The sequence below is a fragment of the Hirundo rustica genome, chromosome W (genome assembly GCF_015227805.2).
Source record: "Hirundo rustica isolate bHirRus1 chromosome W, bHirRus1.pri.v3, whole genome shotgun sequence".
Lineage (NCBI taxonomy): Eukaryota > Metazoa > Chordata > Aves > Passeriformes > Hirundinidae > Hirundo > Hirundo rustica.
In genome coordinates, this window is record NC_053487.1 from 8,203,091 (window position 1) to 8,220,113 (window position 17,023).

At 41.5% G+C, this 17,023-nt stretch overlaps 1 protein-coding gene across 1 annotated transcript in view; it reads left to right on the plus strand.

Moving 5' to 3' along the window:
• The first annotated feature begins 1,833 nt into the window (after positions 1–1,833).
• LOC120764838 (transcription factor RFX3-like) overlaps positions 1,834–17,023 on the plus strand; it is a 278,652-nt gene continuing 263,462 nt past the window's right edge. Inside the window, exon 1 of the mRNA XM_040088916.2 lies at positions 1,834–2,039. The gene's annotated coding sequence lies outside the window, so the exon portion shown is untranslated. The remainder of the gene's footprint in view (positions 2,040–17,023) is intronic.

A 17,023-nucleotide genomic window follows, 5' to 3' on the forward strand; every position in this document is an offset into this window, starting at 1 on the left:
CCCCCCCCCCCCCCCCCCCCAGTTTGTACATATAACCAAGATTACCCTGTTCCAGGTGCAGAATCTGGCACTTACTCTTATTAAATTCCATAGAGTTGGTGATTGCCCAGCTCTCTAGTTTATCCAGATCTCTCTGGAATGCCTCTCTACCCTCAAGGGAATCCACAGCTCTTCCTAATTTAATATCATCATCCAACTTACTTAACGTACATTTGATTCCTGTGTCCAGATAATTTATAAAAACATCAAAGCGTACTGGCCCTAAAATTGAGCCCTGGGGAACCCTACTGGTGACTGACCACTAGCCCAATGTAACCCATTTACTATAACTCTTTGAACCCAACCTGTCAGCTAATTGTTCACCCAATGTATTATGGACTTGTCCAGCTGTATGCTGGACATTTTGTTCAGAAGAATACTGTGAGACACAGTATCAAAAGTTTTGCCAAAATAAAAAAAAAAACAACCCACCACATCTATTGGTTTCCCTTGGTCAACTAGATGTGCAACCTTGTCATAAAAGGAAATTAGGTTAGTTAAGCAGGATTTTCCCCTCATGAGCCCATGCTGGCTATGACCAATACATGCATTACAGCCAAATATTACTGGTTATGTAGATGGTATAATGGGCTGCATACAACAGTAATTTCACAGGTTACAAAATGTGTAAAAGAGCTGCAGGTTTGCATGTATTTGGGTTACAGGGATATATGGAATCATAGTGACCATTAGATGTGGATGCATTGCAGAGAAATAGCTATGGTGCTGCGTAAATTCTCACACTGTGTATTGACTCCAGTATGCAACATCTCTTATATCCCTTAATCAAGCCGTAATGCTCATCTTGTAGCCCCATGACTACAAGGTGCAGAGAATCATTGGTGATATGGGAGATTAAGGAGAAGCAGGATGAGGAAGGGAATTTAAAGTGTGTTGCCCTTGTGGCAGCATGCAGAATGAAGTGTGTTCAGGGAAGGAATAAAAATGAAACAGGTTGCATTCTAAGGAAAGGCATATGTGGGGAAGGGTAAGGGTCTATGAGAAACATTGCTGAAGGGAAAGGTTGGCACAAGGCAGCTGTTATTATTGCACATGCTGGTTGTGCATGTGCTGAGTCCAGCAGGCCAAGTGTATACAGCAGTTACAGAAAATGTTCAGCTTTGCCAATGAGGGCAGTACAGCTGCTGCCACAGCCTCGCCTACTTTAGATGGCAGCAGTCAACAAATACCCCATCCAGCAGCATCTCTTCACTTACTTTCTGATGGAAAAAGAAATTGAGATGCTGATAAGCTGTTAGGACAAAGCAGAACTTCCTGTTCACTCTAAACTGCTTCCAAGTAGCAGGAAGCAAACAGGGTGGAAAAGCAAAGCAAATCACTGAACAGAGATGCCTGCACAAACCCTCCTCCCGCCCCCCTTTATTTTAGTCGCTAATCGGATGTGACGTCAGGGTGCCGGTGAGCATGATCCACGCGGGAGACAGATATGCTGATATGACCACACCTTCTCTTCCCTCCTTCTCCCTCCCACTCGTGTTTCGGCCTGGCAGTTGCTATCCATTTGAACTATCAGCCACCACTATAGGTTCCCTCCTTGCCCACTCCGATGTAGTATGATCTTACATCCATGGACAGTCCATTGCCATACTAGTGCCACTTTGCTTGTTGGGGATAGAATGCGCCCTCGCACGCTCTTAGTGAGGTGGGGTTTTTAATACGTTCCTACCAACCTTCTTTTCTTTCCTCCTTGAGGAAACAGATCCTCCTCCCCTCCGGCCCTAAAAGCTGTCCGTCATACGGGAAGCCCTGCCTCTTCCGGATCTCTTCGGTTGGGCTACTGCTTCCTTCTCTCTTGCTTGCTCTCTCTCTCTTTTGTGAGTTATAGCAACTGTTGCCTTGTGAATCAAGCGCCATAGTCACCGTAGTCCTGGTGACTGTTACTCATCAACATCTGCTCTTCCACTGCTTTCTATTTGCTTCCTAATCATCACCTACAACAGCCACCACCAGCAAGAACAACACAGCTTTCCACGATTCAGGTGAATGTAACTGTTCTGTATAAGCTTGCAATTCTGCCTTTCTATCCCTTTCTTCTCTCCCCTGCTTCCACCCCAGCTTTTACCTCCTCCTTCCTTGCAGCATCCAGGCTGGGACTGCTGCATTGGGCTTCGCTATTGATTCGAGGGGGGAGGGGGGGAGGGAGAGAGAGAAAACCCTCGAGCGCATTCTCTTCCTCAGCCTTTCTTCCTTCCTAATTTATAATATAGGAAGAGACATAATTTCCAAAGGGGAAAAATGATGTAAATTGCCCTGTGGTTGTTTATTATGAAGGGTATTTATCTTTTTTAAAAAATATGTTATTAGAAGTTATCTGACACACTGCAGTACTTGTAATGTTCCAAAGTATCTTGTACATCAATAGGGAAAGGCCTATGTTACCTGTAGTACACATTAGAGATCCTTTAAAATTATCTTGAAGGTGCGATTAGTAGTTAATAGTAGATGTTGAAGGGCTGATTGGTACTATATAAGATTCTTCAGTGCACTTAATTGTCATGTCTGGGTGCAAGTGTAATTTAATTTTATAATTTCATTTTATGGCTGTACCTCTGAATTCCTAACATTTTCTTCTCATCAGCTAACACTTTTATTTTATTTTAAAAACATATTTGTTCTACATGGAATATTTGATGGTATTATTTTTTTCATGCACTGATTCAGAGTATTTTTTAATTCTTCAGCTTGTGCTACTTGTAGAATTTAACCTGTTAGTATAGAAACCACTAAGTTTTCAGTAAACTCAAAGGAGTTGTGCATATTTAGAGCACACAATGCTGTGTGTTTGTCTTACTTTCTTAGAAACACATTTGTTTCTGAAGGGCTAAAGAAATGTTGAATGTATAGTTTGAAAGGAATAAGAGCCATCTACCTGGCTATGCCTTCTTAAATAAGGTGGCCCTACCATGCCATGTTGTTGATCCATATGGTTTCTTGTCATTCAGTTTCTGTATCAAGTTGTATTATCTCAGTAGATGATTTAAAATAATTTCATAATCTATTAACCCTAGTTTATACTGTGTTAGGAAGTATACCTCTTCTTACAAAAAGTGTACATGCTATCTTTCTTATGAGCATAGCATCTTTCTGCTGTCTAATAAAAGTTCTACATGGAAAAATGAGACAACATATCTAGTATGGGTTTTAACCTATTTTTAAATTACCATGTAACTATCTAATTCTTCACAACCCCTTAGCCACATAAATCCCATATGTATTTCCTCTATAATTGTATTAACTTGAATTTACTCTCTCTCCTTTAGTGCCACGATGAAAGGTTTAATTGCCTCTTACACACGTATTTACGTGGCACAAAACTAGGATATTTTTATCTTCAGTGATTCCATTTTGTTTTATCACATTATTAATACTTTTGAATTAAACCTAATTTTAAGCTAACTGTAAAGTAATATTGTATCAGGAAAAGAATGATTCAATTTTTAGAATTACTGTTTACTAACATGCAGATACAAGCCCATGAAATGGAAGACAAAATGCTGTATTTTTAAAGGGATATTTGGAATACAGATAATGGGGGAAGCTAAAGAACAGCCTTGGAACATTTTCCTAGAATCATAGAATGGTTTGGGTTGGAAAGGACCTTAAAGATTATCTAGTTCCAGTCCCACTGCCATGGGCAGGGACACCTTCCACTAGACCAGGTTGCTCAAAGCCCCATCCAACCTGGCCTTGAACACTTTCAGGGATGGGGCAGCCACAGCCTCTCTGGGCAGCCTGTTCCAGTGCTTCACTGCCCTCACAGTAAAGAATTTCTTCCTAATATCTAATCTAAACCTACCCTCCTTCAGCTTTAAGCCATTACCCCTTGTTCTCTCACTGCTTTCCCTTGTAAAAAGTCCCTCTCCAGAGCCTTGCAGTAGCCCCCCTTTAGGTACTGGAAGGCTCCTATAAGGTCTCCCCAAAGCCTTCTCTTCTCCAGGCTGAACAAGCCTCAACTGTCTCAATCTGTCTTCATTGGAGAGGTGCTCCAGCCCTCTGATCATCTTTGTGGCCTCCTCTGGACTTGCACCAACAGATGCACATCTTTCTTGTGCTGAGGGCCCCAGAGCTGGATGCACAACTTCAGGTGGGGTCTCACTAAAGCAGAATAGAGGGGGAAAATCACCTCCCTCACCCTGCTGACCATACCTCTTGATGCAGCCTAGGACACGGTTGGCTTTCTGGGCTGCAAGCACACATTGCTGAGACATATTGAGACTCTCATCTACCAACAGCCCCAAATCCCTTTCCCCAGGGCTGCATTTAATCCATTCTCTGCCCAGACTGTACTTGTACTTGGGAGTGCCTTGACCCAGGTGCAGGATCTTGCACTTGGCCTTGTTGAATTTCATGAGGTTTGCACAGACCCACCTTTCAAACCTGTCAAGGTCCCTCTGGATCACATCCTGTCTCTCTAGCATGTCAACTGCACCACACAGCTCAGTGTCATTGGCAAACTTGCTGAGTGTGCACTCAGTCCCACTGTCCATGTTGCTGACAAAGATGTTAAACAGCACCAGTCCCAATACAGACCCATGAGGAATGTCACTCATTACTTCTTTTCACTTGGACACTGAGCCACTGACTGCAACTCTGAGTGTGACCATCCAGCCAATTCCTTTTTCACCAAGTGGTCCATCAATCAAATCCATGTCTCTCTAGTTCCCTTGTCCACCATTTTGTTGATTATGTTTCTAGATGAGTTAAATACCAGTCTTGAAAACTTTTTTGGGTCAACATTTTATTTGCTTTTCCAATTTATGTTTTAGTCCTACTTTGCTTTTTTATTATTGCTGATCATTTTTTTCTGTTCATGTACATATAATTCTGTTTTCTCTATCTGCTGTTGCTTGCTTTCATCTCTTCAATATGGTTCCTTTTTGCAGAATTGTTTCCTATCCACTATTCTTTCCTTTTCCTTGTTAGATGTTTCACTTCCACATGGTTAATGTTTCAGTTTACTTGAGGTAGGGGTGGTGTGTCAAGGCTGGGAAGCACTGTATATTAGACATCTCTGAAGTGTATCCAGCTGAGCTGCAGAGATAGCCTACAGTTGCTCTTTTATTAATCTGTTTTCTTTTGAGGTGTAAAAGTTGCCTGCTTCATCTCAATATACACAGAATTGACATTTAAAATTTATTTTGAAGAAGATTCCTTCAGCAAATTGCAAATGACTAGAAAGAACACTTATTCAGTAGTTCAGGATCTATTTTTCACATCAGAATCCTGAAGGTTAGTTAAAACATATTCAAACATATTGTAAAAATAATCATATTGAGGACTTTGCCTTTTCGTGTAGTTGGAGAATGTGAGGAAGTTTAAAATTATTTTTTTAGATAATATAGAAGTGTGCTGGGTTGATATCTGCTTAGGTTTCTGCAGAACATATTAAAGCCTCATTCCTTTGTGATATAGTAGTGCTTCTGTGTCTGGCTTGACATCTCTTGGTGTAATAACCCTTTACCACAATAAATTTACTATTTAAAAATCAGGGATTTACTGGAACTTAGTATTGGAGTAGCTGTTTTCAGGAGGGTTTTAGTATCTATCTTTATATATATATATATATATATATATATATAATATACTTGTATCTATGCGTACATTTAAATACAGGTGATTAAGGTGGTGTGTTTTTTTAAACATGCCCTGTTCTTGGAATTGCAAAGAAGTTACTTTTCCTGAAGGTTCTGGGTGTTTGACACTATGCCAGCTGGAAAAATAATAAATTTAGTAAAGATACAACAAAATGAAAACATACTCATGTTGGAAAATGTTCACGAGTCTTAAGTGTAGATGGCAATATTTATTTCATTTTGGACAGATATTTATCATGTACATGTGAAACAGCTGTTTAGAGAGATTGAGCATATGAACATCTGCATGTGTGTCAAAGCCTGGTCTATGTACTTGCATCAAGTACTTAAAAGTTTGATGCTGAGAAGTGAAGGAGGGAGAAGGAATTTGAATGGAAAAGACTAAAGGGAACATTGAACTTAGACAGTATATACTGTAGAAACATCTCACAGATGAGGGAGATACTCCATAATAGTGAAGGGGGAAATGTTGGCTTAATCTGTGTAGGGTCTGATTCTGGTTGAATTTCTTCATGTGAAGAATACTTATTTAACCAAGCTCTCACCAAACTTAACAGATTGACACTCTATCCTATTCTTATATAAACAAACCTATATGTCTGCAGAAGCTTAGTTGCATTCAAGAGACTGTCTTATGGTACTAATAAAATATCACTTATGGAACAACTGAAGTTGGAAAGCTTTGCAGCTGCTCTTTGCTAAGTCCCTTCTGTCTCTAGTGCATCCTTGAGCAACACAGAAGGAAACACTTGCTCTCAGTAGAAACTAAATCTAACAAAAACCAAGACTGTAAAGTGGAGTTCAGATAATCATTAGCTATTTTTTTAAGTGCAACTATTTTTACAGTATAAATATCTAGATGTCTTTAACTGTAGCTGTGTAGATAAAATATTTTTAGACTGTTTTCCAAGCTGTTTTCCCTCACTTTTGAGATCACAATCAATAGGATAGCTTTTAATTTTACAGTTATCTGTCTTTGAAAGTAACTATAAGTAGCAAATACTGTAATCTTTTCGTCTGTGTTGAGGAAAATAGGTGCTTGACTCAGGATTCTGACTTTCCTCTGTGTTCTTTACAAGGTCAAATCCTAAAAGTGCAGGAGATCATGAATCATCATGGTTTGGGTTGGAAAGGACCTTAAAGATTATCCAGTTCCAACCCCCCTGCCATGGGCAGGGACACCTTCCACTAGACCAGGTTGCTTGGGGCTCCATCCAACCTGGCCTTGAACACTTTCAGGGATGGGGTATTGTCCTGGTTTAGGGACAAATTTGGGAGAAAACCCCTGAATAGGATCCCTTCGGGAAGCAAACCCAAGTGGCCCCTCCCTCCAACCGGTCCAGTAAAAAACTTCTTCAGAGAAAAGTGGAAAAACTATTTTACTTAACAAACAAAGTGCATACAAGTATAAAGAATGAATAATATGAAACAATAAAACCTCTAGTTCTGGAGTGAGATGGCAAATTGAGAAAGTTCTTGCCGTGGGTATAGCTCAGCTCTCTCTCAGTTTTTATCAGTCCCAGTCCCTCCGGTGCTGCTGGAAAATGCCGAGGTCCAGGCCCCGGTGGGCTGCAGGTGCAAGCCCCCAGTGCTCCCCTGGGTTTTCAGTCCAGAGCAGGTTTAAACAGTTCCAAGAAAAAGGAAAAAAAAAAAAAAACAACAGTCCAGGGAACTTCTCTGCCCTAGCTAGCTGAAACTTACTAAAAGCAAAAAAAAATCTCTGTCCTGCAGTCTCTTTAAGCCTCCACCGAATACCCTGTCCAGAGAAGAACGTGTAGGAGTCAGGCAGTTTTCTCAAAACAAACTCCGCGCTTCTTGCTCTTAGAACCAGTCTTAAAGGCCCAGAACTCAATATACAGCACAAACAGAACAGACGATTGGGGATACAAGCATCATAAAGTTACCCTAGGACAGGTATCCACAGTTTCTCTGGGCAACCTGTTCCAGTGCCTCACTAGCCTGAAGAAGTAACTTTTCTTAATGGTTTGTTTTATAAGCCCACTAGGCAAAAAAAAAGAAAAAAAAAAAAAAAAAAAAAAAGAAAAAAAGGTTTGGCTTTGAGGTTTAACAAGTCCAAATGCTGGGTCTTGCACTTTGGCCACAACAACCCCCTGCAGTGCTACAGGCTGGGGACAGAGTGGCTGAACAGTGGCCAAGCAGAAAGGGACCTGGGGGTACCAGTCGACAGACAACTGAACATGAGCCAGCAGTGTTCTCAGGTGGCCAAGAAGGCCAATGGCATCCTGGCCTGTATCAGGAATAAAGTGGCTAGCAGATCCAGGGAAGTGATTCTTCCCCTGTACTTAGCACTGGTGAGGCCTTGAGTACTGTGTCCAGTTCTGGGCCCCTCAATTTAGGAAGGATGTTGAGATACTCGAATGCATCCACAGAAGGGCAATAAGGCTGGTGAAGGGTCTGGAACTCAAGCCCTATGAAGAGCGGCTGAGGGAGTTGGTGTTGTTTAGCCTGGAAAAAAGGAGTCTCGGGAGAGCTTATCATTCTCTACAACTACCTGAAAGGAGGTCATAGTCAGGTGGGAGTTAGTCTCTCCTCCCAGGCTGTCAGAATGAGAGGACAAAGTGTTAAGCTGCTCCAGGGGAAGTTTAGGTTGGACATTAGGAAAAACTTCTTCACTGAAAGAGTGATTGGGCACTGGAATGGGCTGTCTAGAGAGGTGGTAGAGCCACCATCCCTGGAGGTGTTTAAAAAACGACTGAATGTGGCACTCAGTGCCATGGTTTAGTTGATAAGGTGGTGTTAGGTCATAGGTTGGACTTGATGATCTTAGAGGTATTTTCCAACCTAGTTAATTCTGTGATTCTGTGATTTGCTTTAGAAAAAACACTGCAAGCTTATGAATTATGGAGAAGAAACAAAATACCAGTTACAAAAGCAGTTCTCATTCATGAATGCTCTCTTAGGAAAAAAATTTCTCCCCTCCCCCTTCCCCCTGACTTCTTGCTTTCAAAGGAGTCTTCTTTTTGTTATTCTTTTTTGAGGTCCCTGTAGAAAACCTTGACCAAGTAGTATTAAATGTTTTGAGATGCACAATCTGGGTGTTGTATAGTCTAGTTATCTCAGCCTTTTTGATAACTTTCAAGACATGCTTTTATTCTTATGTTCCTAAAGAAATAATTTCTGTGATAGTGCCCTTCATCTTATTTGAAAGGGGTAGAGGTTTCAAAAACAAAGTGAAATCTGTGAAATCAGAATAATTATCTGGGAAAAGGTAAGACTAAATTTATGCTACTATTGAAGAAAATGCAGTCAGTTCTCAGGTTTTATATATTTCATTTGGCAATAAACATCAGGCCAGTCAACAAACATCCACGCCTTATACTCTCTGTTGTAATATGGATACAATTGAAGAGCAAAAGGCATAGGCCAAATTTCCTATTTCCTATAGATGTCATCAATCATGCTACTTTTGAACAATTTGTAGGAGAAAAGCCATATTGTTCACTTCTTAGCCATTTCTTCATCCTTCTTCAGTGGATTTGCAAAAATATTATTGAAAACACTGATCCTGTAGAGGAATTTTTAGATATGTAATTTGGCTTGCAGAATCTTCAAGATTAAAAATAATGAATAAAACCAGAAAAACACAGTTTGACAAAAACAACTTGGACTTAATATGAAGCTTTTATTGATGATTGTGATGTCATATCGTTTAGAATATTATTTTGGACAATTGGGATCAGCTGTCCCAGCTGTGTCCCATCCCAACTCCTTGAGCATTCCCAGTCTACTTGCTGGCATGGCAGTAAGAGAAACAGAAAAGACCTTGATGCTGCATAAGCACTTTTCATCAATAGCTGAAACATGGATGTGTTATAAACACTGTTTTAAATCACAAATCCAAAACACAGAACCATACAAGCTGCTATGAAGAAACTTAATTCTATCCCAGCCAAACCCCAGTGCAATTGTAAAATCTGTTAGTGTAACCTTTTAATAAAAGAGATCTGTCAGTTTGTGGTGACTGTTTGAGAAGACTTTTAAGCTCTTTAAGCAAATTTGTCAGAAATGCATAAGGAGAGCTAGCTATAGATTGATTAGTGCTTCTTAACCTGAAAGCACCACATACCTTTTAGGTTGCACAGCAACTGACTCCTAGCAACAGTAGCAGATAGAATTTTTAAGAGCAACATGTCAGATGTAATAATAAAGCAAGAGTACAAACAGTTGTAATGGTTATCTTTTCATAATAAACTAGTTTGAATTTAAGGAACTTTTTGTCCCTCCAAAATAGGAAGTCTCCTTCTCCACTGACCTTGGTGTCTCCATGTTGTTTCCCCACATGTTCTCACCTCCTCCTCTTCTCTGGGTAGAAAAAAACTGGGGGTGCTCCACTTCTGGCACCAAAACTAATAAAGCTGTTTAGAATGAGAGTGGCTGTCAGGTTTTGGTGTGGAGGTGGGATTTTTTTTTTTTAATTTCCTTTTTTCTAGCATGATATTATGAGATAAAACAGAAAATAAAGAATCAATAAATAGGGCATTACATAAGAAATTTAATGCATGCTTAAGGAGATTTGTAAATTTCAACTTCTCTTGCAAATTAATTAATTGTAGGATTTCTTAAAAGTCACCAGTTAAACAAGTAAACAAATATTTTGGAAGGAATCAAAATTCTTTTACTTCGGGGTATAAGTGAAACTAATGGAGTTAGAAAGAGGTCTCCCCTGAACAGGTTATTCCATAACTGCCTACTGTAGAGATTCTCGTGTCTATGTGAAGTTTGCTAAACTCATTTAGACAATTTTTATGTTCCAAAATATTGATGGTCGGTGTTTCATTGTTTTTATTTTTTTCTATTGTCTTCTCTTGGTTCAGCTAACAAATATTCTGAAGCAATTTTTCTAAATTTTTTTGAGATGAATGTTGATATAAAGTCCTATATCGATTTTTAAAATTTTATTTGCTAAACCCAGTAAAATTGACTATTTTAAATCAAACACTAACCTTTTTCAAAAAGGTTTGTGAAATTCTTGTGAAGATTTGTACAAAAGTTACTGACAGACAAATTTACTGTCATACCAGTCTGTTAGTGTATGTTTTACCCTTGAAAATCCTTTGTGTTAAAGGTGTAAAAAAGGTAGAAAATATGTGGGCAGGTAGGTGGTATGGAGATGGAATGAGAGAGAAATAAAACATGCTTCTGCATGGGCTTCTCTCCATGGGCTACAGTTCCTGCCAAGAGCCTGCTCCAGCATGGGCATTCCATAAGTTCCAGCGTTCTTTGGGACATATCCACCTGTTTCACTGTTCTCCTTGCCATGGGCTACAGGGGTATTCCTGCTCTGGTGCACCTTCTCCCCCTCTACTTTCACTGACCTTGGTGTCTGTGGGGTTGTTTCTCACATTCTTCTCGCCTCCCCCCCCCCCCCCCCCCCCCCCGCCCCCTTCCTTTTTCTCACTCTGCTGCTGTGCAGTGATTTTGCCCCTTCTTAAATATGTTATCACAGAGGTGCTACCAGCTTTGCTGATTGGCTCAACTTTGGCCAGTGGTGAATTCATTTTGGATTTTTCTGGAACCACCTTTGTTAGGCACAGGGGCAGCCCCTGATCTTTCTTCACAAAAGCCATCTGTGCAACCCATTGTGGTCTGAACACTAATGGTGTCTGACAACATGTTATAAAACAAAGCTTTATTGAAGCAGTAAGAAAGATGAGCAATGATGTGCCTATATGGTGCAATCACCATTAGCAAATATAGGATCATAAGTGATGTCATAACTGGTGGACTGCCAGGTACACTTGATGGCTGGGTCATCTGACAGCAACTGCCAATCATGCCCTTGCCTTTTGAGTGTGGGTAAAATTTGTGCCTTCCATTGACTCCACTATGTTTTGTTCAGCTCCTAAGAGGAAGGGAGCACTCAAGATTTGTAAATGCCTGTGGTAGAAAAGGAATGACAAATGTCAGAAGGTCTGAAAACACTTACCTAGTTTTATTAGTAAATTATAAACTTGGCATGTAAATTGGTATAAGTTAGTCCCTTATCTTCTAGTAGCAAGGAAAAAAAAAATAAAAGAGGGAAGATGGAGAGAAAGAGAAATAGAGAGGTCAGATAGGAGAGGAAAGGAGATCACCACTCCTGGCTCCAGTATCGATCTGGCTGACAGGGTGTCCAGGGTCCTGGAGGGAAGCCACACAGGCTTTGTGGGGGTACCTTTTTATAGATAAGTTTTCCCCACACCAGAGATAAGTTCCTCGCTTTCTATGCAAATTAGTCATCATACACAGTTCGTTCTTCTGGACCATTCTGGAAATGGGTCGGAGGGCTTTGGGTGTCTTTGGTGGTCTCATCCCCCCTCTACTGGTCTTGCCCATTACTTGACCTCATTCCTGCCCTTGCTCTGGACTGTGTTGTACTTATCTCCAGAAGCCAGAACAAGAATGTTTGTCCTAGAAAAGTGCTGCCCTACCTCTGCATGGCCCCTTTTCCAGCCACATCCTGCTCTTTTTTGCCCATTTGCACAGCGTGCTCTTACACGACAATCCTTGTTTGGTTCCATGTCTATCAGTGTTTGAGACACACATTAGCTCCTTATCTTCTGGGCTTCTACACACCAATGGTAGTGTGATTTGAGAGAATCATACTTTACATGAAGAATGTAGGCAGCATCCTGCTTGTGCTTCTGATATTGGTCAAGAAGCAGGGTATCAGGAAGCAGGGTGTCACCTCCCCAACTACCAAAATCTTGCCATGTAAATCTTTTGTTTTAAACCACACTTTGTTAAATGTAATGAGGCTATTTCATTACTTAATATGCCCTCGATAGAAAGCTAGTGATAGAAATTCATCTAAAAGAATGCCTTGAATGTCATAAAGCTTTATTTTATGACATAAAACCAAAATAAAAGGTGGAAATTAAGAAACCATGCAGATGCTTGCTTGACCCCCCCCCTCCTCCTCAACACAGTGGAATGGGGAGGAGAATCAGAAGTAAAACTTGTATGTTGTGATAAGAACAGTTTAATAATTGAAAATAAAGTAAAATACAATAATAATAACAAATAATAATACTGATAATAAAAAGGAAACAAACAAGTGATGCACAATGCAACTGCTCATCACCCAGTGACCAATGCCAGACCCCCCTTCCCAAACCCAGATCGGCTGCCCTTCTGGGTAACTTCTCCCAGTTTATATACTGGGCATGATGTTCTATGGTGTGGAATATCTCTTTGGTCAGTTTAGGTTACCTGTCCTGGTTGTGCCCCCTCCCAGTTTCTTTTGCAAACCTCCTCAGTGGCAGAGCATGAGACAAGAAAAAACTCCTTGACTTAGGATAAACACAACTTAACAAAAACCAAAACATCAGTGTGTTATCAACACCAGTCTCATTATGAATCCAAAACACAGCACTGTAAGGGCTACTGAGAAGAAGACTCTCTCCCAGCTGAAATCAGGACAGAGTGCAAAAGGGTTTAGCAGTACTTAATCATGGACTAATTTAACATTTATGAAGTGATTCAATAGGGTTTACTGCATTTACAACAATGACTTCATTATAGATTTGAGATAACATTCATACCATAATCAATTCACATGCACTCACACAGACAGATATATGCATCTATATGTGCAAAGGTACCTGTTAAAAACTCCCGTTGAGTTCAGTGAAATATGCCAAATCCCTTTGTGTTTTCAATGAGCAAGGGTTGCACCTCGAGGAGTGTCTGTGTGTGTGGGGGTGTCAACCTAAGCCTCATTATCAGCAATGGTCTTTCAAGTATTGCTGACTTGAGGGTTCATGAGCTCTGAGAGGCATCCCACTCAGAGGGAGGTGCTGGCACAGCCCATTGCAGTCCAGGAGAGCTCAAAGGGCCTTTATCAGGTCACAAGATGATTTGCTTTAGTCATCAGTAAGTTTCCATCCTGGCCATAACCCAAGTTGGTAACTACTGGACATTTTTTCAAAAATATAACAATGTAACAATGTGTAGTGGTTTACATTCGCCAAATTCTGGTTGCCAAATTTAGTGTTTATTCTTTTTTCTGCAGGAGAGAGATTAGGAGAAAAAAAGCAAAGCAGGCTCGAGCTTAAAAATGAACAAAATAGTTTTATTAACACACACTAAAAGAATGGGAAAAAAAGAAAGAAAGTTGGGAAAAAGAAAACCTAAACTTAAAAAAGACTGAAACTCCAAAACACTTTTCCTTCCCCCTATAAACTATTAACTTTCTTACAAACTAACATAGAAAGACAAAACCTGTAATTTTCAGTCAGTTTCACCATTTAAACATAATCATTCCTTACCTTAGGAGAAGAGTCTCTCTAGAGTTTTATGGAGACATTTGCTACAAGACAAAAGGAGTTTTTGCAGACTGTGATGTTCTATCAGCAAGGCCTTTCAGTGTATCTGGCGTACTGTTTACAAATACTTCTAGCCTGAAATCATCTTCGTCTCAAAGGCTTAGACCTCCTTTTGACCCAGGAGTGGGGGCTTTAAAGTTCTCAATTAAATCTCAATCACATCAGTCTTTAATTCTGATGAGAATTAGCATTCTCCCCAACAACACTAAGATGCTACAAAGAACAGTCCATTTCTCCATAGTTTACCCCAGAGAAGTCCGGTTAAAAATCCTGTTCCAATAATATTATCAGTTCTTTCACTTCTAATCCACTGACTTCATGCAGTGTCTGTTCTATGTACCCTCTGTTTTCTTTCTTCTTTCTCTCAAGGAAGGGTTGTGCTTTAGAAGCTCCATGTTGCTAGGAAAGGGTTAAATCTGCCCAGGCCTGCAGGGGCCATGTGCTTTCTGCCCAGGGCTGCAAGGCTGTAGAAATGCAAAGCTGTGCCAACAGGGGAAACCATGGAGGTCCTCTCTTCCACCCCTTGGTCTCATCCAGGGCGGCCCAGCTTGGAGCTGCCACAAAGCTTCAGGCTTCCTTTCTCCACTGCCAGTGGCTACCAAGCTGGGTCATGGCCTGGCCCCCACTGCTGTGGCCCCGGGCACATGGCCAGCACTGCCGAGCTGCAGCCTCCCCTCTCCCCTGCCAGCAGCTGGTAGCCAGGGTAAAGGGGGCTCAGCTGGCCCGGGTGGCTCCCTGTGCAGGCAGCAGCTCCCAGAGGCCTGGCCAGGCCTGGCCCGGCTGCCCAGATGGCAGCGGGGCCTGACCCGGGCCCCCCTGCTGCCCATGATATTACCTCATGGCCATCTTAACAGAAAAGAGAGATCTGCTAGAGATGAGGGGTTTAAGTGTGTCCTTTCCAAAGTCTCATTGACACCTTCATTGGCTAAATTAGCTGCCAATATCTTGGCTAGCTTTCTGATAGGTCCCTGTCCTCCCCTCCCAAAGCAACTCTAAGGTCCTGGCAGGGAGAAACATTCCACATTTCTCTATAACTAAAAACAAAACTGTGCCAACCCATGATACAATGGTACTATTTCACTTATTCAGGTAAATAGTTTTTCAGGGCTGTCAGGGGATAACTGATTATCCCTTGTTCCCCACCTTGGTCAGGCAACTGATGTTCCTGATATGATCATTGTTGTTCCCACCTTTACCATGCAAGAGCTCCTGGTCAAGGGATGCTTCACTACCCAACTGGTTTGATCAAGGCTTATCAGGAGTTCCTGAGATCTGTTTGTATTTCAATATCAAAATAATTAAAAGTGTGAATAGATCTTAAAAGTATGGAAAAAAGCAAATGTTATGCTCATCTTCAAGGAGAATGAGGATGAGGAACTGGAAAACTACAGGTTTGTCAGTCTAACCTCAGTCCATGGGTAGGTCATGAAGGAAATCCTCTTGTAAACTGTTTCCAGACACATAAAGAGCAAGAAGGTGTTTGGGAACAGCCAGCATGGATTTACCAAGGCAAAGTAGTGCCTGACCAACCTAATAGCTTTCTATGATGAGCTGACTGTGTGTGTCTCTCTTGGGGGTTAAGTTTTCCTGTGGAATTTTTCCCCCCATAAGTTGCTAGGAGACTAAATACTGATGCTTAAAGGGTGCTTGCCCCATACAAAAGAAGTAGATCACTTAGTTTAGGGGGGAGGGAAAGGCTCCCGGGAGCTGAGGGTGGTGGTCTCTCTGCTCTCAGTTTTCCGAAGAGGACGGTCGGGCGACTGCTGGCTGCATGAGTCCACTGTTAATGGAGGGGTCCGGTCCTGAGAATTCTATCATCTGCTAGAGCGCCCAGGAATTCGGAGCTCTTCGACTGCTCTGCTGGATCTGAGTCAGCCCAAGTCCAGCCGCCGCGGCTTCTTCAGCACTGCTCACTTTGCCTGCCGGGACACCCCCCTGCCTGCTGGGACAACCCACCGTTTCCAGCCATCAGCCCCAAATTTCCACCGTTTCAGTTTAGTGCTCTTAGGGTCCCAAGAGATCAGACTGCCCGGGACTTGTGAGACAAAGCCCCTCAGGGTTCTTAGTTCTGTTTATTATTATTATTATTGCTGTTGTTGTTTGTCTGTCCTGTTATATTTACTAGTAAAGGACTGTTATTCTTTTCCCCATAGCTCTGACTGAAAAGTTTTTTTTTTTAATCTTCCAAATTATAATAACACGGAAGGAAAGGATTAGAATTCCCCATTCCTAGAGAGGCCCTGCCTTTCCCTAGCAGATACCTGTCTTTTCAAACCAAGACAGTCTCCAAGGGGAGAACTGTGGATGTCACACCTTTTACTTTAGCCTTCGGCATGGCATCTCATGGTAACCTTATGGCCAAATTGGTGAGATATTGATTGAATAAGTAGACAATAAGGTGGGTAGGAAAACTGTCATGGCCTGCCTGGCTCAAAAGGTATTGAGTAGTGATACAAAGTCTATCTGGGAACTGGATATCAGTGTTGTCCCTCAGGGATTGATACAGGGTTTGATAGTGTTTAATACCTTTTTTAGTAATCTGGGCAGTAGGATGGAATGCACCCTTGACAAGTTTGTGGGTGACAGTAAATTGGTGTGAGTGTTCAGTGTTCTGGAGATCAGAGCTGTTGTTCAGAGGGACCCCAACAGACTGGAGAAATAGGCTGATCAGAATGTCATGGAGTTCAACAAAGGGAAATGCCAAGTCCCATGTCTGGGCTGAAATAGCCCCATGTACTGGTAGGGGCTGTGAGCCAACTGGCTAGAAAGCAGCCATGCAGAAAAAGAAGGATCTGGGGGTGCTGGTGGGCAAAAAGTTGTACACAAGCCAGAAAAACATGTCCTTGAGACAAAGGCAGCCAAAAGCATCCTTGGCTGTATTAGCAAGAGTGCAGCCAGCAGGTCCAGGGAAGTGATCCTTCCCCTCTATTCCATGCTGATGAAATTGTATCTGGAAACCCGTATCCAGTCTTGGGCTCCCAGTATATGACAGAGAGAGATTGGAGCAAGTCTGGATCTGAAGCATGTGACATGAGTGGAAGC